A 27,486-nucleotide genomic window follows, 5' to 3' on the forward strand; every position below is an offset into this window, starting at 1 on the left:
TATGGTCTCCCATGCATCCATGCCATGTATTTGGTACATGGTGTTCACTTCCCTCAAATGTCCTTCCCTTATTCCCTGTTAAACTCCTATACATATTCTAGGTTTCATCTCATGTTATTACCTACTCTGGGGAACCGTTCTAATTCACTGAGTAAGTCTTAGGTACTCTTTTCTTGTTGCTCTCGTATATTCCCTAATTAAAGCACTTACAACACTGTACAGCAATTTTCTGTTTCGATATCTGACTTCCTACCACACTGTGAGATCCTTGAGAAGCAGGGACTACTGCTTATCACCTTTACAGCCTTAAACCTAGAATGTAAGACCTCAATAAAAGGCTTTGAATGAAAATGTATAATAATCATTAAAATTTATATGGAACTTGATAATTTACCAAAAGAAGTATGCGCATATATTCTCACTTTACCCTAAGGACAAACCTTGAAGTAGGTAGATCTGGCATTATTACTTCAATTTTACAGATGAGGAATTCTGACTTAATATCTATCATCAATTGCCAGTCAGTTAAAAAAAATGAGAAACTTAAGATTGAGAAAAGTCTCTCCTTACTTCTTATAAATTGTTTATGTAGGAATAACTTTAAAGTAAGTTTTCTTAAATATACTTGTCAATAACTATACAAACTGCTTATAAATTTTCAGTTTCTGAAGTAGAAAAATGTTGACCAACGAGGCCTACACATTTCCTTTAATCTATCACTCCAAAGTCAACAACAAATATTAAGGACCTGTAAGAGGGACAGACATATACTTGTCAATCATGATCCTAATTTTGAACCCACTCTCCTGTTTCTACTTGATTCTACTCTAGTGCTGTCACTACTATCAACTTTTCATTCTTCCTCATTTTTCTGATTTGATGGTTTCATTTACTGTGTAAGACCTTGGCTTCCCTTGAAAACTATTTTGATACCCTATACTAACTCCAATGTTTCCCGCTGCTTTGTTGGACACTTCCCATAACCTTGTTAAAGTTAATACAAAGCAGTCTTTATCTTGCATTCCAAGTCTTTTATCACTTAACCTAATCCCACTACCATAATAGTAGAAAAATTTACTCATTCTTATTTTCAAGCAGTACCCACTCTGTTTTAAGTATAAATATTAACTTACCCTTTTTGGTCTTCTGTAATTTTGTACTTAGGAGCAACATATTTTATCATTGTTTATGTTTTCTTATCTAAAATATCAATTTTTAGGTGATTATAGATCTTCTAAATAAATAGCAGAAAGGTTTAACAGTAACATATTTAATAACTAACCTCACCTCATCCTCATATCCCCAAATAAGAGTAAAATAACAAGGAAGAAAAGATCATAGGGAATAAGGACACCTGAATTCCATTTGCAGCTATGATACTAATCAGTAGCATGTGACACTGGGCAATTTAACATCTCTAAACTATAGTTTTCCCATATGCTTGGGACTTTACTTTTTTAAATACACCAGTAATGCTCCTTTTTTTTTTTTTTTTTCTTTTAACCTTCTCCTGAAAGTTTAGTTGAGAATGTTCAAATGTCCCGTCACGTTGCCTTCTCCATGAGGCCTTTCCTGGCCATATTATTTAAAAATCAGCACTACATCACCAGCACCATTTCTCCTTAGCACTTATTACCATCTAAAATATTTCATTTATTTTTCTTATTTGTCTGACTCCCCCACAAGACTATTGACTAATATATCCATTTTGTTCACTACCGTATCTTCACAAGCCTAGAATAGTCCTGGCACACAGAATGTGTTCAAAGAATATTCGTTGAATAAATAGCTGAAGACCTCTTTAATTCCAAAAATTCATTCACCTAAAAAAGTAAATCAGAAAATCTCTTCAAAAAGTTTCCACAAACTGGTCAAGTAAACTGAATACAATAAATGTCTATACTTTGTTTTAACTTTGTCTAAATATATTATAAATATACTATAAATGTGATAATTAAAGAAAAAGCATCACTCTTGATTAGTAATTTACCCTATCTATCATTCAAGAAACCTGACTTGTAAAGCACACAGTACAGAGTGTCTTCTGTTGGCACCTAGTCCTCATTTCTGAATTTTAATAAACTGTTGAAACCAAAAGAAAAAAAAAAAGTAACTTGCCATTCATGTGACCTATTTGTGCCAATAAACTCTTTTCCATAGTTATACCAAACTTCTAAATTCACTAAGGTAAGGAGTTAGGGTCTACTAGTTCATTTTTGTTACCTAATTTTACTTTATTTAAAACATAGCAACACCAAATACATAAAAGTACAGGTCTAGAATATTCCTCTAACAAAGTTTCACATAAATTTGTTTGGGTCTACTCTTCAATCTTATATAAAGGTTATATATATATATATATATTTTTTTTTAATCAGTCATCAATTTTATACACATCACTGTATACATGTCAATCCCAATCGCCCAATTCAGCACACCACCATCCCCACCCCACCGCAGTTTTCCCCCCTTGGTGTCCATATGTTTGTTCTCTACATCTGTGTCTCCACTTCTGCCCTGCAACCCGGTTCATCTGTACCATTTTTCTAGGTTCCACATACATGCGTTAATATACGATATTTGTTTTTCTCTTTCTGACTTACTTCACTCTGTATGACAGTCTCTAGATCCATCCACGTCTCTACAAATGACCCAATTTCGTTCCTTTTTATGGCTGAGTAACATTCCATTGTATATATGTACCACATCTTCTTTATCCATTCGTCTGTCAATGGGCATTTAGGTTGCTTCCATGACCTGGCTATTGTAAATAGTGCTGCAATGAACATTGGGGTGCATGTGTCTTTTTGAATTATGGTTTTCTCTGGGTATATGCCCAGTAGTGGGATTGCTGGGTCATATGGTAATTCTATTTTTAGTTTTTTAAGGAACCTCCATATTGTTCTCCATAGTGGCTGTATCAATTTACATTCCCACCAACAGTGCAAGAGGGTTCTCTTTTCTCCACACCCTCTCTAGCATTTGTTGTTTGTAGATTTTCTGATGATGCCCATTCTAACTGGTGTGAGGTGATACCTCATTGTAGTTTTGATTTACATTTCTCTAATAATTAGTGATGTTGAGCATCTTTTCATGTGCTTCGTGGCCATCTGTATGTCTTCTTTGGAGAAATGTCTATTTAGGTCTTCTGCCCATTTTTGGATTGGGTTGTTTGTTTCTTTAATATTGAGCTGCATGAGCTGTTTATATATTTTGGAGATTAATCCTTTGTCCGTTGATTCGTTTGCAAATATTTTCTGAGGGTTGTCTTTTCGTCTTGTTTATGGTTTCCTTTGCTGTGCAAAAGCTTTGGAGTTTCATTAGGTCCCATTTGTTTATTTTTGTTTTTATTTCCATTACTCTAGGAGGTGGATCAAAAAAGATCTTGCTGTGATTTATGTCAAAGAGTGTTCTTCCTATGTTTTCCTCTAAGAGTTTTATAGTGTCCAGTCTTACAGTTAGGTCTCTAATCCATTTTGAGTTTATTTTTGTGTATGGTGTTAGGGAGTATTCTAATTTTATTCTTTTACATGTACCTGTCCAGTTTTCCCAGCACCACTTATTGAAGAGACTGTCTTTTCTCCATTGTATATCTATAAAGGTTATATTTTAAACAAAGACACAGACAGCACATACGTTTCAAAATCTGCCTTAGTAAACAGAACTTGATTTACAAAGCTACATGTTTATTATATAAACACTATCAATTTATTTTAAATCTTGATGAACAGGAGGAGTAACATTGTGAAAATGATTTACAAAATATCCACAGATATAAGTAATAAGCCACTACAAATGAAGGGACTCATCTTCTTAGAGAAAATTTGACCAATTAAAAAAATCTTAATTTAGAATCTAGTGAAACAAAGGAGTGTATGATTTATTTCACAGTAGAAGAGAATTTGGCATAGTGCCTTCAACTACTAGGTTTTCAAATATTTACTGTTAAATGAATTTTTTACTATAAAAAGTTTTACCCTAGACTTTCTTTAATGCAATGATTCTCAATCCTGGCTATATATTAGAATCACCTGGGGATTCTTAAAAATATTTATGTACATGCAGAGCCCAATTCCAGACCAATTATATCAGAATCTCTGGGGACGGGGGCTATGCTATGCATTAATAATTTTAGAAAGCTCTCTAGGAGATTTTAATGGGCAAGGAGGGTTGAGAATCATTGCCACAGTGCTTTACAAAGCTTCAGTTCAACATTACTAGATAATACCAATTTGGGGGTTCAAATGAAAATAACAATCAACTAGTGTTGACTGCACTGTTGGCCTGGTATATAATATTACTAATATTAAGGATGCTATAAGTCTGACTAAAATGGAAAGAAAAAAAGAAAAAGATCTGCTAAATGAGGTGGCGAGAGGGATTAAGATGAGTACCAGAAGAGTAGGAAAAATATACAGACAGCCTGGAAAAGAAGAGCACCATGAGAAAATGGGAAAAAAATAGAAATAATCATCATCTTAAAGTCCAAAAGCCAAGTGGGAAAATAAAAACAGAATAATTCATACAGTAAATAATTGTGTACAGCAAATAATTCATAACAGCAAATACATGTAAAGGGAGCTTCTATAATTGGCTTTACTGTTACACAAAGGTTCTAAATAGGTATATATGCATAAGCTAACTGAATATTACAGACTGTCTACCCTGTATGCAGGTGAGCATTCAGAGTGATTGGTAACAAGGGCAGGTATGAGAACTTCCAGCCATCTTCCTGTCATAGTAAGGACAGAGAAATCCAAACCAAGGATCTCTCCTTCCACTTCTTCTCAAAGAACTCTCATAGGCGCTGGCTGGTACGTCCTATAAGTAGATTATTTAAACTGAGTTTTACATATACACTAGGCATACTGAAAGGAAGTAGGGAAACGGGACCGCCACTCCTCTGAAAAAGTTTCTACAAGGACAAGTGACTATCTGGGTAAGGCTCTACAGTTACCCACAAATCCCTTACCAGGTAGCCCTCACCGTGGTCTATCACTTCTTCAGGCTCCACCTCACCCACACACAGAGGGAGCCAGGATGATGGGAGGGTAACTGGACCTAGCAATGGAACCTATTGTCCCAGATATTCAAGAGATTTGAATTGCAATTTGCCATATTATACTAAGATAACTGAATATCCATCAAGTTCAGTTTCAATATCATGTCTACGGAATGATTAATGAAATAAACAGATTAGAACAAACCAATCTTCTTAGGCAATAAAGATTTTAGAAAAGCTTCCAGAGAGGGAAGATAGATACAGACTTCTATAAGCTGTTTATTAGGTGGAGGAATATCTCCCAGTACTTAGGTAGTAATTCCACAAAGGACCAGATAGGCCTGTTTCAGGAAACACCCCAACCTTCAGAAAGGATACTAGTAATACTTAGGCTACAGTTTAGAAAACAGGATCTGCCTTTTACAAACTATATATTTATTATAATACAGGGCCAGCAAGGGAAACATCATTAGCACCAATGTCCTGTTCTCCACTTCCCAATTTTTGAGATCCTAAAAACTTTCCTTTTGGAGTTAGAGATGAATAACTGAGAGTACTGAGTCCATTTCCACCCTCCGTAAGTTGTGTCCCAGGATGTGAGGAGGTTAAGAAAAAGCAAAGGGAAAGAATGAGGTAAGTAAAAGAATCTTAACAATATAAAATATCCAAAGAGGTTAAAGAGTCCAAAAATTGGCACTATTAGTAGGACTGATAAGTAATCCATCACTCACAAACAAACCCTTTGTTCAATATCAAGTATGATACTTCACAGGATAAGCCAACAGAGAAGTCATGGTATTCCTAATAAAGTATCTAAGCTATGGTAATGAAAAATCATAGATTCCTGGGGTCCCCAATTAAGTTTTGAAATTATAAGAAAAGAGGGCTTTCTGGCAGATGCTAGATGGCCATCAAAGAAAAGCTGAATGGCAGCAAGGAGACCTCAATGTTCCTGAGGACAAAAAATTGAGGTTTTCTTCTAAAACGTAGCCTGATATACTGAAGAGAAGCCCAAAACCTTGAGAAATCTGCTAAGAACTCTAGAAAAAGTTTATTAGGCTGACTCAGTAATAAAATTCAGAATTCAAATCACTACAATAGAGTAACGAGATAATAGGAATTCTGGCCAATCTTGGAAGAAGGAAGATAAAAAGGGGGCTCTGGGAAGAGGAACAGGCAAACAAAGACACTCCCCAGCTGTTGACTCATCCACATTTGGTGTTACACTGGAAAAGGCCAGTGTTTGCGTAGTAGGCAAGGGCCACAAACATACCTTGAACACCACTCCAGCCACTCTGATAGGTTTACCGGTGACAAGGTCTGGGGTAGCATCCTGGAAAAACTGATAGGTGTGGAAGACTCGGAGAATATGTCAGAGACAAACAAAGACACTAACTCTAACCATACTTCCTTAGAGGACCTTGAAAAGCTTTCAAAGTGAATGGAAACATTACTTGTACCAGTAAAGGGTAGGATTCTTTAAATTGGAATATTAACCTCCAAGTCTATTTGGACAGTTTTTCCTTTTGTTTTTTGTATGTAAAAAGTGTAGAAGCACTAGACTCTAGAATATAGCCTCTCAAGAAATGGCAATAAAGAAATTATATCTAGAAAGAAAATTAATTCCAAGTATTAGGTGAAAACTAAGACTTGGAAAGGTATTCTTCCTAGAAAAAAAGCAGTGGTATCTCTAAAAAAATTTCATTTGAATTTCACATAAACTAGTTCCAGAAAGTTCTAAGGCATTAAGTCTATTTGAGTGTGTGTCTACATGTTCATCAGGGATTAATTTGATTTTGGAAAATTAGATGTGTTTTTCAATCAGTGCACTAAGATACTGGGAATAAAATTAGGTCTAGGATTCATTTGATGCTTCTGACCACATGACCAGTAATCTTTTAAAACTGAATGATAAAAGAATAATTAAAAGAACAAAAATGAGAAGGGACAAAGTAGATAACAGTTAGTTATACTAAAGGTACAGATACTTTCAAAACGAAGGAACTTAAAAGTTTGAAAAAGTGAGGTTCAAAAGTGACCATATTGTTTCTAACTGGAAGTAGAGATATTTTGAAATAGAAGTAATAGCAAGATGGGATTTCCCTGGTGGTCCAGTGGCTAAGACTCCACGCTCCCAATGCAGGGGGCCTGGGTTCGATCTCTGGTCAGGGAACTAGATTCTGCATGCCGCAACTAAAAGATCCCGCATGCCGCAACTAAGACCCGATGCACCCAAGTAAATAAATAAATATTAAAAAAAAAAAAAAGAATAGCAAGATAATTTGATTTCTACTATGGAATATTACACAGCCTAATAAATACTCCTATCACCAGCGTGCAGCAAGTATCTTGAAAAGAAAGCTGACTTCAGTGGTCTTTTTTTACCCTCTTTTAATTTCTTTTTTTTTTTAATTTATCTTACTGTCGTAAGAACACTCAATATGAAATCTACCCTCTTAACAAATTTTTAAGTGTACAATACACTACTGTTGACTGTACGTACAATGCTGCACAACAGATCTCTAGAGCTTACTCACCTTCTTAACTGAAACTTTGTGCCCACTGTCTAGTAACCCCCCATTTCTCCTTCCCCCCAGTCCCTGGCAACCACCATCCCACTCTTTGATTCTAATAAATGTGACTATTTTAGATATTTTATATAAGTGGAATCATGCAGTATTTGTCTTCCTGTGACTGGCTTATTCCACTTAGCATAATGTCCTCAAGGTTCATCCATGTTGTTGCATATTGCAGCTTTTCCTTCTTTTTTAAGGTCAAATAGTTATTTCACTGTATTCATATAACTACATTTTATTTATCTATTCATCTGTCGATGGACAGTTAGGTGGTTTCTACATCTTGGCCACTGTGAACAGTGCTGTAATGAATATAGGAGCAGTAGTATGTCTTTAAGATTGTGAGTTGAATTCTTTTGGATAAATACCCAGAAGTGGGTTTGCTGGATCATATGCTAATTCTATTTTTAATTTCTTGAGGAACCTCTATACTATTTTCCTAAGTGACTGCACCATTCTACATTTCCACAGTGTGCGGGGTTCCAATTTCTCCACATCCTAGCCAATACTCACTGTTTTTTGTTTTTTGATAATAGCCACCCTGAAAGGTATGAGGTAATATCTCATTGTGGATTTGATCTGCATTTCTCTGATAATTAGTGACATTGAGCATTTTTTCATACCTGTTGGCCATTTGTATGTCTTTTTTGGAGTAATGTCTGCTCAAGTTGTTAGCCCATTTTTAAAATCAGACTAATAGTTTTTTACTATTGAACTGTAAGAGTTCTCATATGTTTTGGAGATTAACACTTTATCAGATATGTAGTTTGCAAATATTTTTTCCCATTCCACAGATTGCCTTTTCTCTCTGACAACTGTTTCCTTTGCTATGCAGAAGCTTTTTAGTTTGATGCAGTCTCCGTCATTTATTTTTCTTTTTGTTGCCAATGCTTTTGGTGTCATATCCATGATACCTTTGCCACGATCAATGTCATGAAGCTTTTCCCCTGAGTTTTCTTCTAGGAATTTTACAGCTTCAGATCTTACATTGAAGTCTTTAATCCATTTTGAGTTGATTTTTGTGTATGGTGTAAGATAAGGGTCCAATTTCATTCTTTTGTATGTGGATATGCAGTTTTCCCAACATCATTTGTTGGAAAAACTAGGCTTTCCTTATCACATATTCTTGGCACCCTTTTTGAAGATTAGTTGACTGTATATTCATGGATTTATTTCTGGACCCTCTATTCTGTTCCTTTAGTCTATATGTTTGTCTTTATGTCAGTATTATACTGTTTTGACCACTGTAGCTTTGTAATATATTTTTATATGAGGAAATGTGATGCCTCCAACTTTGTTCTTCTTTCTAAAGCTTGATTTGGCTATTTGTGATCTTTCATGGTTCTATATGAATTTTAGAATTTTTTTTTCTATTTCTGTAAAAAATGCCATTGGGATTTTAATAGGAATTGCTTTCAGTCTGTAGGTCTCTTTATGTACTATGGACATCTTAACAATATTGTCTTCTAATCCCCCTCCTTAAATTTTCTATTTCACTTAGTGTTTGATCCCTTTAAATTCTTTACTTCCTTAGCTCAACAATGCCACAATAAAAATTTTTTAAAATATTTTATCTAATTATTTAATTCAGTAGGTTATTCAAAGTATTTAAAAGTCTACCACAATTCTGTACTTAATAGACTATTGTCTTTCTGGTTTTAACCAAGTGGAAAATTATTTCCCAAAAGTTTTTCCCTAAGTCTAACCTTTGTTGACGATTTAGACACCCCATAACCTTGTTCTCTGTTCCTACTTAGGTGTGGAAAGACTCACTAAGCTCAAATCAATATTAAGGAATTTGTCTCAGAGGTTTGAACAAAGAAAAAAAAAAAATATTCCATGAGCTATCTTGTGTCAATTTTCTCAAAATTGCTGGCTATTTCAAACTCCCTATGCATCAAATATTCACATGTACACCCTTGATGAGAAATACCTCTCTGATATCCTAACCAATATTCTTACCAGGAAGACCCATTACATCTGCTGTTACTATTTCCATATTGAGTTCACAAGCGTGATTAATTACTGTACGTGTGCTTGTGATATTACATATCTCTCCTAGGGAAATTTGTAATTAGGTCAAAAAGTTTCCCTATCCCAATATTGCTTCCCATTTCCTGGGTCATATGATCTTATCAAACCCATGAAATAAGCTTCTTTTGGCTTAGTGGTCCCTCACTGATATATGAAAATATAGGTAAACACTGTTTTCCTAACTCACATTGAATTCCAGAATTTATACTTTGAGACATTTTTTAAATGTCAACTGAAATACCTCTAGTTTTTTATCTCAGACTTATATAAAATGTTACCCTATATGAAGTAAATAAATATAAAATGACTAAATAGAATATATTGGAATATTTTCCAGTTACATATAATTAAGGGAGATTTTACTTTACCATGCAAAAAAGGCAACTAAAAAACTAAAAAAGAAGTATCTTAAAATTGGGCAGAAATAAACTAAATTGCACTAACTACTTATGGAAATGTCTGTACCTATCTATTTATAATAGATGCCTAGGGACTGAGAAATAGATATTTGGTGACCATGTTTTATAAACTATTAGAGCAATATTGAGATAACATACAACCCGAAGGTTTAATTATTTTATTAAAATTCACTTTAAGAGGTAGCTCTTTATACATACACATTTTCTCATGTGTAACACATGGCTTTCTGTTTCTTTTCTTTCCTTGCTGCTTTTAAAAAAAAATATGGTATTTACCGAAGCCAGTATTCATTCAGCCTAATTTTTTATATACTGTATATCTATAGTATAATAAAATAAAAATTAATCTTGATAAGACACTTGCTATGGAAAACAGTTTGACAGTTCCTCAAAAAGCTAAACATAAAATTACCACATGACCTAGCAATTCTTCTCCAAGGTACATACATACCAAAAAAAATTCAGAGACTTGAACAAATATTTGTACATCCAAATGTCCATCAATAGATGAATGGACAAATAAATGAGATATATATATATATATATTTATATGTTTGTGTATATATATATATATATAATATTTATTTATATGTATAATGGGATATCACTGAGTCCTAAAGAGCAATGGAGTTGGGATACATGCTATAACGTGGATGAACCTTGAAAACATTATAGTGAGTGAAATAAACCTGACACAAAAGGACAAATATTATATGATTTCACTTATAGGAAATATCTAGAATAAGCAAATCAACAGGACAGAAAGTAGATTCAAGTTTACCAGGGGCAGGGGTAGGGAGAAATGGAGTTAGTGCTTAACAGTTACATAGTTTCTATTTAGAGTGATGAAAATTTTTAGAAATAGGCAGTGGTGATGTTTGCACAACATTTTGAATGTAATTAATGACAATGAATTGTAAACATAAAAAGTATTAAAATGGCAACTTTTATGTTATATATTTTTACCACCACTTCAAAAATGTAATAATGTAATTTACCAAAAACCATTGGATCGTACACTTTACACGGGTGACCTGTATGGTGTATAAATTATATCTCAATAAAAATGTTATAACAATTAATGTTTGAAGTCCCTCTTCAATATTTGAAGCTCAGGTCTCTTTTCCTTAAAGAAGCCCTCCCTGATCATTCTATGACCTTCTCTTATTATCAACTCATAGTATTTTACTTGTTTATATCACTCACTTAGCACTTAATTTCATCCTCCTTTTGAAATCTCTGGTGTTTTTAAATTACTATTACACATTTAATATTTGATTATGCTTTGTTTACAAAACAAGATTAGTTGCTCAAATTATCAAATCAAGACTCATACTTAATATTTGTTTGTACTTTTTTTTTTTACCAAACAAGATTAGTAGTAGCTGAAATTGTCAAATCAGAACCCAACAGCCCTCTATCATCTTCAAATTATCAAAAAATATTTCAATTTTACACTTGCACATATCCATTAAGTAAGAATTTCAATAACAACTGTTATTTCTGGGAAAAAAATAATCACAATACTCATTCCCTGGGCACTCCAATGAATCAAGGATGTAAAAGACTTAGTTTTATAACTATTAAAAATAGGGAGGATTAACCAAGATGGCGGAGTAGAAGGACGTGCTCTCACTCCCTCTTGCGAGAGCACCAGAATCACAACTGGCTGCTGGACAATCATCGACAGGAAGACACTGGACTTCACCAAGGAGGATACCCCACGTCCAAGGACAGAGGAGAAGCCACAGTGAGACGGTAGGAGGGGCGCAATCAGAGTAAAATCAAATCCCATAACTGCTGGGTGGGTGACTCACAGACTGGCGAGCACTTATACCACAGAAGTCCACCCACTGGAGTGAAAGTTCTGAGCCCCACGTCAGGCTTCCCAACCTGGGGGTCCGGCAACGGGAGGAGGAATTCATAGAGAATCGGACTTTGAAGCCTAGTGGGAATTGATTGCAGGACTTCGACAGGACTGGGGGAAACAGAGAACCCACTCTTGGAGGGCGTACACAAAATAGTGTGTGCATCGGGACCCAGGGGAAGGAGCAGTGACCCTGGGGGAGACTGAACCAGACATAACTGCTGGTGTTGGGGGGTCTCCTGCAGAGGCGGGGGCTGCCTCTGTTTCACCGTGGGGACAAGGACACTGGCAGCGGAGGTTCTGGGAAGTACTCCTTGGCGTGAGCCCTCCCAGAGTCTGCCATTAGCCCCACCAAAGAGCCCGGGTAGGCTCCAGTGTTGGGTTGCCTCAGGCAAAACAACCAACAGGGAGGGAACCCAGCCCCACCCAGCAACAGTCAAGTGGATTAAAGTTTTACAGAGCTCTGACCGCCACAGCAACAGTCAGCTCTACCCACTTCCAGAGCCTCCCATCAAGCCTCTTAGATAGCCTCAACCACCAGAGGGCAGACAGCAGAAGCAAGAAAAACTACAGTCCTGCAGCCTGTGGAACAGAAACCACATTTACAGAAAGATAGACAAGATGAAAAGGCAGAGGGCTATATACCAGATGAAGGAACAAGAAAAAACCCCAGAAAAACAACTAAATGAAGTGGAGATAGGCAACCTTCCAGAAAAAGAATTCAGAATAATGATAGTGAAGATGATCCAGGACCTTGGAATAAGAATGGAGGCAAAGATTGAGAAGATGCAAGAAATGATTAACAAAGACCTAGAAGAATTAAAGAACAAACAAACAGAGATGACCAATACAATAACTGAAATGAAAACTACACTAGAAGGAATCAATAGCAGAATAACTGAGGCAGAAGAACGGATAAGTGACCTGGAAGACAGAATGGTGGAATTCACTGCTGCGGAACAGACTAAAGAAAAAAGAATGAAAAGAAATGAAGACAGCCTAAGAGACCTCTGGGACAACATTAAACGCAACAACATTCGCATTATAGGGGTCCCAGAAGGAGAAGAGAGAGAGAAAGGACCAGAGAAAATATTTGAAGAGATTATAGTCGAAAACTTCCCTAACATGGGAAAGGAAATAGCCACCCAAGTCCAGGAAGTGCAGAGAGTCCCATACAGGATAAACCCAAGGAGAAGCACGCCGAGACACATAGTAATCAAAGTGCCAAAAATTAAAGACAAAGAAAAATTATTGAAAGCAGCAAGGGAAAAACGACAAATAACATACAAGGGAACTCCCATAAGGTTAACAGCTGATTTGTCAGCAGAAACTCTACAAGCCAGAAGGGAGTGGCATGATATACTTCAAGTGATGAAAGGGAAGAACCTACAACCAAGATTACTCTACCCGGCAAGGATCTCATTTAGATTTGATGGAGAAATCAAAAGCTTTACAGACAAGCAAAAGCTAAGAGAATTCAGCACCACCAAACCAGCTCTACAACAAATGTTAAAGGAACTTCTCTAAGTGGGAAACACAAGAGAAGAAAAGGACCTACAAAAACAAACCCAAAACAATTAAGAAAATGGTCATAGGAACATACATATCGATAATTACCTTAAATGTGAATGGATTAAATGCTCCAGCCAAAAGACACAGGCTTGCTGAATGGATACAAAAACAAGACCCATATATATGCTGTCTACAAGAGACCCACTTTAGACCTAGGGACACATACAGACTGAAAGTAAGGGGATGGAAAAAGATATTCCATGCAAATGGAAATCAAAAGAAAGCTGGAGTAGCTATACTCATATCAGATAAAATAGACTTTAAAATAAAGAATGTTACAAGAGACAAGGAAGGACACTACATAATGATCAAGGGATCAATCCAAGAAGAAGATATAACAATTATAAATATATAGGCACCCAACATAGGAGCACCTCATTACATAAGGCAATTGCTAACAGCTATAAAAGAGGAAATTGATAGTAACACAATAATAGTGGGGGACTTTAACACCTCACTTACACCAATGGACAGATCATCCAAAATGAAAATAAATAAGGAAACAGAAGCTTTAAATGACACAATAGACCAGATAGATTTAATTGATATTTATAGGACATTCCATCCAAAAACAGCAGATTACACGTTCTTCTCAAGTGCGCACGGAACATTCTCCAGGATAGATCACATCTTGGGTCACAAATCAAGCCTCAGTAAATTTAAGAAAATTGAAATCATATCAAGCATCTTTTCTGACCGCAACGCTATGAGATTAGAAATGAATTACAGGGGAAAAAGCATAAAAAACACAAACACATGGAGGCTAAACAATACGTTACTAAATAACCAAGAGATTACTGAAGAAATCAAAGAGGAAATAAAAAAATACCTAGAGACAAATGACAATGAAAACACGACAACCCAAAACCTATGGGATGCTGCAAAAGCAGTTCTAAGAGGGAAGTTTATAGCTATACAAGCCTACCTAAAGAAACAAGAAAAATCTCAAGTAAACAATCTAACCTTACACCTAAAGAAACTAGAGAAAGAAGAACAAACAAAACCCAAAGTTAGCAGAAGGAAAGAAATCATAAAGATCAGAGCAGAAATAAATGAAATAGAAACAAAGAAAACAATAGCAAAGATCAATACAACTAAAAGCTGGTTCTTTGAGAAGATAAACAAAATTGATAAGCCATTAGCCAGACTCATCAAGAAAAAGAGGGAGAGGACTCAAATCAATAAAATCAGAAATAAAAAAGGAGAAGTTACAACAGACACCGCAGAAATACAAAGCATCCTAAGAGACTACTACAAGCAACTTTATGCCAATAAAATGGACAACCTGGAAGAAATGGACAAATTCTTAGAAAGGTATAACCTTCCAAGACTGAACCAGGAAGAAGCAGAAAATATGAACAGACCAATCACAAGCACAGAAATTGAAACTGTGATTAAAAATCTTCCAACAAACAAAAGTCCAGGACCAGATGGCTTCACAGGTGAATTCTATCAAACATTTAGAGAAGAGCTAACACCTATCCTTCTCAAACTCTTCCAAAAAATTGCAGAGGAAGGAACACTCCCAAACTCATTCTATGAGGCCACCATCACCCTGATACCAAAACCAGACAAAGACACTACAAAAAAAGAAAATTACAGACCAATATCACTGATGAATATAGATGCAAAAATCCTCAACAAAATACTAGCAAACAGAATCCAACAACACATTAAAAGGATCATACACCATGATCAAGTGGGATTTATCCCAGGGATGCAAGGATTCTTCAATATACGCAAATCAATCAATGTGATACACCATATTAACAAATTGAAGAATAAAAACCATATGATCATCTCAATAGATGCAGAAAAAGCTTTTGACAAAATTCAACACCCATTTATGATAAAAACTCTCCAGAAAGTAGGCATAGAGGGAACCTACCTCAACATAATAAAGGCCATATATGACAAACCCACAGCAAACATCATTCTCAATGGTGAAAAACTGAAAGCATTTCCTCTAAGATCAGGAACGAGACAAGGATGTCCACTCTCACCACTATTATTCAACATAGTTCTGGAAGTCCTAGCCACGGCAATCAGAGAAGAAAAAGAAATAAAAGGAATACAAATTGGAAAAGAAGAAGTAAAACTGTCACTGTTTGCAGATGACATGATACTATACATAGAGAATCCTAAAACTGCCACCAGAAAACTGCTAGAGCTAATTAATGAATATGGTAAAGTTGCAGGATACAAAATTAATGCACAGAAATCTCTTGCATTCCTATACACTAATGCTGAAAAATCTGAAAGAGAAATTATGGAAACACTCCCATTTACCATTGCAACAAAAAGAATAAAATACCGAGGAATAAACCTACCTAGGGAGACAAAAGACCTGTATGCAGAAAACTATAAGACACTGATGAAAGAAATTAAAGATGATACCAACAGATGGAGAGATATACCATGTTCTTGGATTGGAAGAATCAACATTGTGAAAATGACTATACTACCCAAAGCAATCTACAGATTCAATGCAATCCCTATCAAATTACCAATGGCATTTTTTACGGAGCTAGAAAAAATCATCTTAAAATTTGTATGGAGACACAAAAGACCCCGAATAGCCAAAGCAGTCTTGAGGGAAAAAAACGGAGCTGGAGGAATCAGACTCCCTGACTTCAGACTATACTACAAAGCTACAGTAATCAAGACAATATGGTACTGGCACAAAAACAGAAACATAGATCAATGGAACAAGATAGAAAGCCCAGAGATAAACCCACGCACCTATGGTCAACTAATCTATGACAAAGGAGGCAAAGATATACGATGGAGAAAAGACAGTCTCTTCAATAAGTGGTGCTGGGAAAACTGGACAGCTACATGTAAAAGAATGAAATTAGAATACTCCCTAACACCATACACAAAAATAAACTCAAAATGGATTACAGACCTAAATGTAAGACTGGACACTATAAAACTCTTAGAGGAAAACATAGGAAGAACACTCTTTGACATAAATCACAGCAAGATCTTTTTTGATCCACCTCCTAGAGTAATGGAAATAAAAACAAAAATAAACAAATGGGACCTAATGAAACTTCAAAGCTTTTGCACAGCAAAGGAAACCATAAACAAGACGAAAGGACAACCCTCAGAATGGGAGAAAATATTTGCAAACGAATCAACGGACAAAGGATTAATCTCCAAAATATATAAACAGCTCATTCAGCTCAATATTAAAGAAACAAACACCCCAATCCAAAAATGGGCAGAACACCTAAATAGACATTTCTCCAAAGAAGACATACAGATGGCCAAGAAGCACATGAAAAGATGCTCAACATCACTAATTATTAGAGAAATGCAAATCAAAACTACAATGAGGTATCACCTCACACCAATTAGAATGGGCATCATCAGAAAATCTACAAACAACAAATGCTGGAGAGGGTGTGGAGAAAAGGGAACCCTCTTGCACTGTTGGTGGGAATGTAAATTGATACAGCCACTATGGAGAACAATATGGAGGTTCCTTAAAAAACTAAAAATAGAATTACCATATGACCCAGCAATCCCACTACTGGGCATATACCCTGAGAAAACTGTAATTCAAAAAGACACATGCACCCGAATGTTCATTGCAGCACTATTTACAATAGCCAGGTCATGGAAGCAACCTAAATGCCCATCAACAGACGAATGGATAAAGAAGATGTGGTACATATATACAATGGAATATTACTCAGCCATAAAAAGGAACGAAATTGAGTCATTTGTTGAGACGTGGATGAATCTAGAGACTGTCATACAGAGTGAAGTAAGTCAGAAAGAGAAAAACAAATATTGTATATTAACGCATGTATGTGGAACCTAGAAAAATGGTACAGATGAGCCGGTTTGCAGGGCAGAAGTTGAGACACAGATGTAGAGAACAGACATATGGACACCAAGGGGGGAAAACTGCGGTGGGGTGGGGATAGTGGTGTGCTGAATTGGGCGATTGGGATTGACATGTATACACTGATGTGTATAAAATTGATGACTAATAAGAACCTGCAGTATAAACAAACAAACAAAACAACTAATACTAAACTTTCATTGGGTTATTTGTATGGAAATATGTTACTATAAATGTTTCAGACATTACATGAAATTTCTAAAAATCTTATATGTTCTGGTATAATGTTATAAGTCATAATCCTAGTTATTACTTTAAAATGTATATCTCAGAAATAACTAATTTTCTTGTCAACTGCATTATTATGAACTTTCATCCAATCTTTAACCGTGGTCATTTTTAAGTCTTTTGTCATTTACAGACAGTTCTGGGTGTACTCTGATGCTTTTGTAAATATGTTCCTATAAAAGGGTTTCATCTTCAGGAAATTCATGGACAAGACTCTGACAAGTACAGGTTTCTGGTACCTGACTGTACTGCTGTACTGAATGAATAAGCATTTTCAGAACTCTAATGAAAAACTGATGAGCTCATAAAAGTGCTAACAAAAGATCAAGATGAAAAAAAAAAATTAATTACATGGGACTGAGTGAACTGATGAGGATGAGTATAATTTTTGTGACTTTCTGGTTGAATTTAAAAAAAGAAAAAATCCCACAAGAACTCAGAGGCAAAGAATATACAAATCAATTTTCACTGCAAAGTAAAGGAGCTGTTGCAGTGGAGGATTACTGGACTGAATGTCAATATTATGACATAGTATGAGTGTGTTTCATGTTTGGTAATTGCAATCATTGTTGCTTTTGTTGTGGTCATCCATGTACAATGCTTGGTGTCAGTCTATTTATCTCTTGTAAAAATAAAATACAGTGTGTGTGAAAAAAAAAAAAATAGGTAGTAGGATACTTTTAACAGAAAATTCTGTTTGACCAATCATTTTTCTTTTTCCCCAAATGAATTAAAGATACCATCCAAACAAAAAATAAAAAAGGTGAGGAATACACATTTAACATATATACAAATATTTTTATGTCTAAGTAGAAATGTACAGGATATATACATTTAATCCTGAACAGGATTAAATAAAATATGAAATTACACAGACAATTTAATTATAATACAAAAGGTGTTTGGGGGCCAACCAAAAGTTTTGTTTACTTAAAAATCTCATTTAATGATTATAGTGATCTTAAAATAAATTATACATAAGAATTTGGGGTATAATGATGAGAGAGAAGGAAGACTTTAGAGAAAAGAATAGGAAGAATTAATATATATATGATATTCCTTTGGAAAATAGCATAAAAACTTGAGAAATATATATAGCACAATTGGGATAAAGTTATATACTTATAGAACAGAGATACAAAGGCTAGGTAAATTTTCTACCTATGTAGAAAATTAGTCTATGCTTAAAATGATCTTTGAGGCTTATAGGCTATTTTAATCCGCAGCAGGGTTTTCTTTTTTTAATTGGTACTTTGAGAAATGCATAATATATGTTTGCTAAAATATTTCTTTCCTGCAGAATGTCTGAATGATTTGCTCTTAAGTATGTCTTTAAAAACATATCATAAATGTAAAGAGTATTAGCTCACATGAAGTTTAAGAAATAACATACTTTGATCTAAAGGCAAAAGGTTTAAGTTTTTAAAATATGGCATCATTACCTCAAAAGTAAATCTATTTCAATGAACAACTATATTTCTATTCCCTACCAAAGTAGAATGACTTATGTTCACTTTTACAGTGAAAATACCCACTGGCATCTCAGAGAATATTGTTTTTCCAGCCGGAAATACAGCTATTTATCAAATTCAGTTCCCCAGAAAACAGTCAATAAAGAGAAGGAAACAAAAAATGGTTTCCATCAGACAAAATAAATGAGTTAAAACTCATTCTTCATTAATTGGGAAGTCCTCATACCCTTTATCTCTGAGGCTTTATAATTTACACATGATCCAACAAGCTTGGGTTGAGATTCCCAAAGTCACAGCATATTAGAAAGAGGGATAAAGATGATGATGATAGCAGCTGTAAGTTTCTAAGCACATATTAAACACTACACATGGGAACGAGGGCCAGGAATGGAGAGAGTATCTGTAATAGGAAACTGTACTGAAAGCTGTGTAGGAACTTAAAAAAGACCAACAAATGGCTTGACTCCATGACCAAGAATCTACAAATCTTATGTCTCAAGGGTATCATTATGCTACAATACAGAATAACTAATGCTCAAAAAGACAACTCCTTGAGACCCTAAACAAATGTTTAAAACTTTGCAAGGTTAAAAATATACATTTTTAAAATAAGGAGCATGGACAATACAATCTAAAGACCTAGATTTGAATCCAGACCCATCACCTAATATATCAATGACCTTAGGCAATTGTAATCTCCTTCAGACTCAGTTTCTCCAAATGTAAAATGGAAATAAAATCTACCTTACAGCATTATGGTGAGAATCAATATATGTAAAAGCACCCAGCACAACACATGAATATAGTAGCTACCGAAATACTCTGAAAACTTAACTACTTAGAATAATTTGTTGAGATAAACAATTTTATTACTTTTAAATATTATTACTTTTTAGATGTTTAGACGTTACTCTAGTTTGTAAATATGTAAAAGCCGATTCATTTAAGTGTGTAAAGAATGCTCTCAAAGTTCATCATAAATCACCACCAATTCATTCTTCAGCCTCAATTTAGATGGTATCTCCTCTGGAAAATCTTCCCACAATCTCCACTTGCATATCTATTCAACACTTACAAATCTACCACATCCAAAACCAAACTCCTGATTGTCCATCCTTATCCCAAACCTGCTCCCTATGCAAACCGTCCCCATCTCACAGTTGGTGGCAAGGCCATCCTTCTAGCTACTCAGTAAAAAACCTTGGAGTCATCTGGCCTTCTCTTTTTCTCATATCCCACATCCAATCCATCAGAAAAACATTTTGGTTGTACCTTAAAAACATCCAGAATTTGACCACTACCATCATTACCTAAGCCACTACTTTTCAATCAGATTACTCTAAGAGACTTCTAACTGGTGGTCAATGCCTCCCTACAGTCTATTCTCAACATAGCAAGTGGAGTGAACCTTTAAAAATATAAGCCAGATTTACCGAAAGCCCTGCAATGGCTCCTTAAAGTCTCTACAGTGCTCTGTAAAGCCCCAATTACCTCTGTCAAAACCTCCTATTCTCCCTTCTCCCTCACTCTACTCCAATCATTACTCTGAACACACCAGGTATGCTTTTGCCTTGAGTCCTCTACCTGGAAGGCTCTTCCCAAAGATATCTGCATATTTAACTTCCTTGATCGTTGCTCAACTCATCACCACCACAGCCTTCTTACCCTTCTCTACTTTTTCTTTCCTCCATAACACTTGTCACCTTCTAACATGCTATATACTTATTTATTACGCTTACTGTTGACTCCACCCCAATATACGTTCCACAAGAGCAGAGACCTTTGAAAATTTTATTTACTTATATATCCCTAGAACAGCACCCCAAATATAAATTAAATATATAAATAAAAGAAGACATTAGAACTTCTTTGTGTCACCTTTAGTATCTTGCACTTACCCCTATTATATCAGTTATCACATTGTACTATAATAGCCTGTTGTATTTTTGCCTCTTCCACTAAACTGTAAGTTTCGTGAAACAAGGGATTTTATTTTGCTTTCCATTACTATCGCATAATGTACTTATAGTGCCTGACACTTAGTAAGGATTCTAATATTTGATAAACTGCTGGAAAAAACCCCCATCTAAATCAAAGGCTTTAGCGCCTTTATTATCTCCAAAATATAAACACAATGCTTAAAGGCATGACACTGAAGACTGAGTTCTATCTAGATTTTGTTAGAGTTTTTGGTCTGGCTCTGGCACTTATGGACTAAAGGACATTGACGAAATCATTTAAATTCTCTACAGCTATTTCCTTATCAGTAGAAATGGGGGTAATGATACTACCTATACCTCATGTGATTATCATGAATGTAAAATAAGATGATAATGAAGGAATTCAGAACATGCTTCTTCAAAATACGCTGCTCTGGCATATTGACTGTTTTGAGTTAAAGGTACTTGAAAAACAGCAAATACAAGAAAAACACTGACCTTCCTTCTTTCTCTTAAAAGCAGGAAATGAAATTACTATATGAAAGATGTCCTCCCTGTACCAGAAGGAAAGTAACATTCTTATCATCAAAGATGAAAAGTTGAGACTGAGAGAATTCTCAACAAACAGACCTTGTTAAAATAATTCTTATCTTCCTTTAGTCTCACCACATAGCTTAGTCACTTTTCCACAATTGCCTCTCTGTTCAACCTAACATAAAACAAGTAGATTTCACCATTTCTTTGGTCTTCATTCCTTTTGCAGACTCCATTTGACACAAAACTTTGTATTAAATAAATGTGTATGCTTTTCTCCTGTTGATCTATCTTACGTCAGTTTAATTCTCAGGCCCTGCCAAATAGAACTCTAACAGGATAAAGTTAAAAATTTGCCTCTCCTACAATAAAATTAGCCCAGTCGTTTGCACATATTAAGTATTCAATAAGTGACATCTATTATTTGCTATTACAAATTAAACAGGACTTTCCTGGTGGCACAATGGTTAAGAATCCGCCTGCCAGTGCAGGGGACATGGCTTCGAGCCCTGGACCAGGAAGATCCCACATGCCGCAGAGCAACTAAGCCCGTGTGCCACCAACTACTGAGCCTGCGCTCTAGAGCCCACGAGCCACAACTATTGAGCCCGCGCGCCTAGAGCCCGTGCTCCGCAACAAGAGAAGCCACCGCAATGAGAAGCCCGCACGCCGCAACTAGAGAAAGCCCGCATGCAGCAACAAAGACCCAATGCAGCCAAAATAAATAAATAAATAAATAAATTACAAACAAATTAAACAGAGGCACTACTATAAGTCCTACTTCAATAACTTGACTAAGTTGGAGTATTCATTAAATATAATCTTTGGAATCTCCTTAGAATGACCAATAACATAAATTACCGAGTTACCTAAAATATCTTTGATAAGCATTTTGCAAAAGAAGTTACCTTAACTCTCTCAGCAGAAGTATTTACATTATCCCAGAATATTTTTAAACTATTTCTGAATGTTAGGTTCTATGACCATCTTCAGTAGCTGCCTTCAGTGTTTAATAATTTCATAGTATTTTAAAATATAACCAGGATGCCTAGTACTAGAGTTTAAAAAGTAAACATCTTACTTTTTAGGTGAACTATACTTATAGGCCTATAATATATACACATCTTCTTCCCTCTACTCTAAATAATCTCATTTCCAGGAATAAGACTCTTGAGAAAAAGTTAAATAATTTAAGTATATTTGTGACTCTTTACTAAATCACCTCCAAGCTTTCCGCTTCTCATTTTAGTCATGTACCCAACAATATGTAGAATCCTCTGGTAATGTTATATTAGGGATTTAGCAAAACTAACAATTTTGTTGAAATTAAAAGGGCAGTTATATGGTGTTTATTTTAAACTTTACTTTCCACTATTTTACAATAGAAATAATTTTTCTATTATTTCCTTGTCTACTGTGACTCCTAAATGTTTTCCTAGTCTATGTTCAGGGTCAGTTGTCCATTTTATAAAATACTTATGAATAATCATTTTCTTTACACTTTGTACTACCATAAAGAAAAAAACATTCATTTTACTTAGCACACATATGAACAGTAGACAAGAAAACCAAGGTAAGCAGTTTAAATGATTGTCCCAAGACCACAGATGGAGTGACTGCCAGCTTTAGGATTAAAACTAAGAAGCTCATTATTCCCCTTCTTATATTCTGAGTACTTAATATTGTTTTTACATCACAGGGATCTCATAATTTAAGAATAATAATTTAATTTAATAATTAAAACAATTATCAATAATCCTGACAATATATTTAAATAGATTTATGAAATGTATTAAATAAAAATAAAATTAGTTTACCCAAATATTCCCTGAAAAAATTAATCTGATTTACTACATAAGTTATTTTTAAAATTTTGCTTAGAGTGCCAAGAAAGTGACAGCTTAATATAATTTATCATTTCAATGTCTTTTTTAAAAGCTAATTTCTTTAACCAGAATCTACAGTAAGTATATGAGAAGGTTGGATTTAATACCAAACAAAAATACTTTTTCATTAAAAAAAAAAAATCCTCCAAACTTAAAACAGTAGTTTCTACTCTAATTGTAAACTTCAACTTCAGGAATTATTTACAACAGATATATCTAAGAAAAGACAATGATAAAAAGTAAAGAAAACACAAAATACTATTGCATTTACAGGAGAAAAAGACATACAGTATAACATTAACAGCTTACTGTGGAGAGTGGGTTTAATCAGGAAGTAGCCATTATCCTTTCGATTCAGAGCAGTGACAGCACTCCAAAACAACAAGCCGTGATATTTTTCAGTTAAAAGGCATGAAAGAATACCTACTATTGTGTCCTAGCTTTGCTGACCCCAAAGGTCACCATATGTCTTTTATCAAAAGCTATCATGAAAACATAATCCAAGTAAGCATTTACAATGCTTTATTTGTTGAAACACCTAAAATCTACCTAACACAACCTCTCTCTCTCAGTTACTCACAAAACATGGCTGTCTTATTCAGAGATTAGCAATTATTGTAATGAGATACTGTCGGAGAGGGTCAAATAGTACTTCCTGCAGTTTACACATCTTGATTTCCTGGTAAACAAACTGAAAGGCAGGTGGAGCACTTAGATCACCAGTAACCGTGAACGCTCACGTGACAAAACTAAGCCAGGTGAGGTTGAAGTCTCAATCTTTCTTTTCTTAATTTTATTAACGTCAAAACAGACAATAAAGAGTTCTATCTTTCTTCCTTTTTTAAGGAGGGTTTATTCCTGACATGTGAAGGCACACAGTTTATAATAAGGAATGCTTGACAAACGAATCTGTTTAAGTAGGTTTTAAAAATTACTTCTCGGCAGGTAAATTTAAAAACAAGGCAACACTAGCTAACAAGGTTTGAAAAGAAACTAAGATTAACTCTTCAAAAACCTGCTAACTATAGGGAAATGTCTTTGAATTTCAACTCCTTCAAGAAAATAGATAAAAGAAGTTTCTGAGTTATAAATAAAGACAAGCTCTTGCAAAATAAAACTATAATTCATGTGGCAGTCTTTGGGAAAAAATCTCGATTATATGAATCAAAAAGTTTACATAACTTGAAGCTACTCTCTGCATCATTTAAAATTCATATTTCAAAAAGAAAACAAAACCTAAAATATTTAACTGTGAGCATTTAAAAATACATATTGTTAGCTTGAAAATTAAGTTTCTTTGTCCTTAGTTTTTCCCCCAAATTGCTGTTTTTTCACTCTGAAATTTCTAGTATAGTTGAATGAAGATTGATTTAAACTAACTAAGGGTATAAAACAAACACACACTGTCAAAATGATAAACTAATTCACTAATTTAAAAATATTTAGGAGATTTTTTTAATATACAAAATTTCATTTATCTTTAAAATTCCATATATTCTAAGGCCCAGCATCTGTGTCCTAACTATTATGAACACAGCATGCTTTAATTTTAATGCAAAGAGCTCTTAACGACCCTTTTACAGCAATATAATCAAGGCATTAAATTATATAACTTAAATCAGGTGTATATTTACTCTGCAAAATAAAACTCTAATGTATTGAAATAGAAAACAAAACAAAGTGACAATAAAATCACTGACAACAAAAAGAACACCTAAGTAGACAAGACTGTGCCAAGAATACAAAATATCAGAACAGGTTATGTTACAAACATTTAATATGTATCATTTGAAAGGAGTACATATTTAATACTGAACAACATTAATGCAAGTTGCTAATCACCATCTTTACTATGATGACGCATGAAATAGCAAATTTTCAGAAAACTATTACTAAAAGTTTCAGCTGAATTTCTTGGTCCAATTAAATAATTCAAATATCCTATAGTTAACTGGAATGCAAGACACAGCCCTTATTTCCTTTATAGATAATTTAAGATATAATTCCTACCAAATAGGTAGCTTTGAATATGTAATTCATATATGGAAACAAAACAAAATTTTAAATTAGAAAACTATTATTTCAATTATTTCAAAGACCCATGACTATTTAGTTTCTCATATGGATCAAATTTAAAGGATAATGAAATTAAAATACAGAAGTAAAGAAAATAAATTTGAAATTTTGTTTCATTCAAGGTAGCTTTTATCAAATGTCAGCAAATTTCAGGGTAAGAGTTTACAATTCGGTTGAAAGGGCAAGGATGAAAACCAAAGTAAATATGATACCCTCTGAGTTAGAAAAAGACCCCCTCTGAGCTAACCTGTGAGAAAAGGAAACCTTTTCCTCCTCTAGAGATATTTCAGCTCTGCTTGTTCTCTCAGTCAGGCACTCTTGCGTAAAGCACACTTAGCACAACGAACTATACCTGGCAGTTCTGTACAGGGAAAAACCTCCAGAAAGGATTCCCTTGCCCCTGGCAGGTCTAAGAAACCACAGAGGAGATTAGTCCTCCATGACTTAAAAAATTCACGCAAAATGAAAATGAAAGACGGGAAAGGGGACAGGAGAAGGAAGAAAGGCTCCTACATTTATTTGCTTACATTCTGCTGGCAATAAAGAAGCTTTCCATAGTATTTATATCCCATCTTATTTCAAAATAACTTAAGGTGACTTATGGACATATGATTAGTAAAACAGAATGCTTTCAAAATGTAAATTAATATGAATAAAGGGAAAATAAAAGGAAGCAAGAAAGATGAAACACAAAGTAAAGCTGGAACATAGAAACGCCTGTCATAAGGCCTTGCACAACTCTAAGATGTGAGTGGTTCAGCTCTGAGCTTCCTAGCAATCAAAGTAAAGTGGGAAACAAGATCAAATTATAAAATTCGCATTCTGTATAAACTGCATTTTACAAGTAAGCACCAAAGCTTTCCCTAGTACTTAGAACTGAGAGAAATATCTTCATACTTTTCAATAATGCAACCCTGGACAAAAAAATAATTTTCTCAACAGCATCTTTACAGAGATTAAATAACCAATTTCATATGAAATTCCTTTCAACCTTTCTTCGGGGCAAGTTGGGATCATAACATGATGAAACGTTACCCAGAAAATGAGCCAACTGGCTAGGAAGCTATGTATCTAATTGGGATCTTTAAACAAACACTAACAATCCCCAGCATCTTTTGTTAAATTCACAGTCCATTTTCATATTCCAAGTTCATATTTCATTTTCTAAATGCAGATTCTTCTGCTGGATGAGTAAATAAAATGGACATGCAAGTGATAACTGTGGTTCCAGATCAAGGAGAAGACATTGGTAGGATAGGTCCAGACACTTAAAAGGGATCTCTCTTTTTAACTTAAAACAGTTCCTCTCTTCCTCTTTGTTGACCTTCCATGATCCTGTTCAATTCAACAGCCTGGGAGCCCAATCTCTGATGATTCACATTCCTCCTCAGTTTGGTATTTGTAACTACAGTAGAGAAATCTGACTTAGAGTTTCTAGATTCCTACCTTCTCAGACAGTCTGCAGCAATTTCAATTTATTTTAGAGCATGAATCTTGGCATATTTTTGCAGCATTTACTTTTCATATTATTGGTGGGGGAGAAAGACAGTGAAATTAGTATAAAAGCAATTTCCTATTTCCCATTTTATTATACAAGATAAAACAAGGTCCACAATAGTAGCACCTCAATACACCATACATCTGGACGGAATACTACTAAAATTTAACAACGCTACAATCTAATTTTCATGTGGGGTAAATAAATAAGTAGTCGCAAATATATTCCACTACAGCTGTGTTGGTCTCTTCGCTGTCTCCCAAAGATGCCAAGGTTATGTTCTCTTACCTACCAGTTTGTTTATGTTGTTTCCCATTTCTTCCTTACCACACTATCAGCTTAGATCTCATCACTTCAGGAGGCCCCTCACTCAGAGCCTAACTATTTGAGCCCAGAAAACCTTCTTTCTCCACATGATTTAGCTCTATATTACTCTCTAATTATTTTAGGGATCTCCCTTACTAGA

General features: G+C 34.8%; 1 protein-coding gene across 16 annotated transcripts in view; it reads right to left on the bottom strand.

The window, feature by feature from the left end:
• Positions 1 to 27,486, bottom strand: part of BAZ2B (bromodomain adjacent to zinc finger domain 2B) — a 390,549-nt gene that overhangs the window by 150,683 nt on the left and 212,380 nt on the right. Inside the window, exon 1 of one of the 16 annotated variants that reach the window (XM_061184154.1) lies at positions 23,874 to 23,996. The exons of 14 other annotated variants lie outside the window; for them this stretch is intronic. The gene's annotated coding sequence lies outside the window, so the exon portion shown is untranslated. One more of the 16 variants, XM_061184135.1, reaches the window with a different exon arrangement.

The sequence above is a fragment of the Eubalaena glacialis genome, chromosome 1 (assembly GCF_028564815.1).
Source record: "Eubalaena glacialis isolate mEubGla1 chromosome 1, mEubGla1.1.hap2.+ XY, whole genome shotgun sequence".
NCBI classification, from domain to species: Eukaryota; Metazoa; Chordata; class Mammalia; order Artiodactyla; family Balaenidae; genus Eubalaena; species Eubalaena glacialis.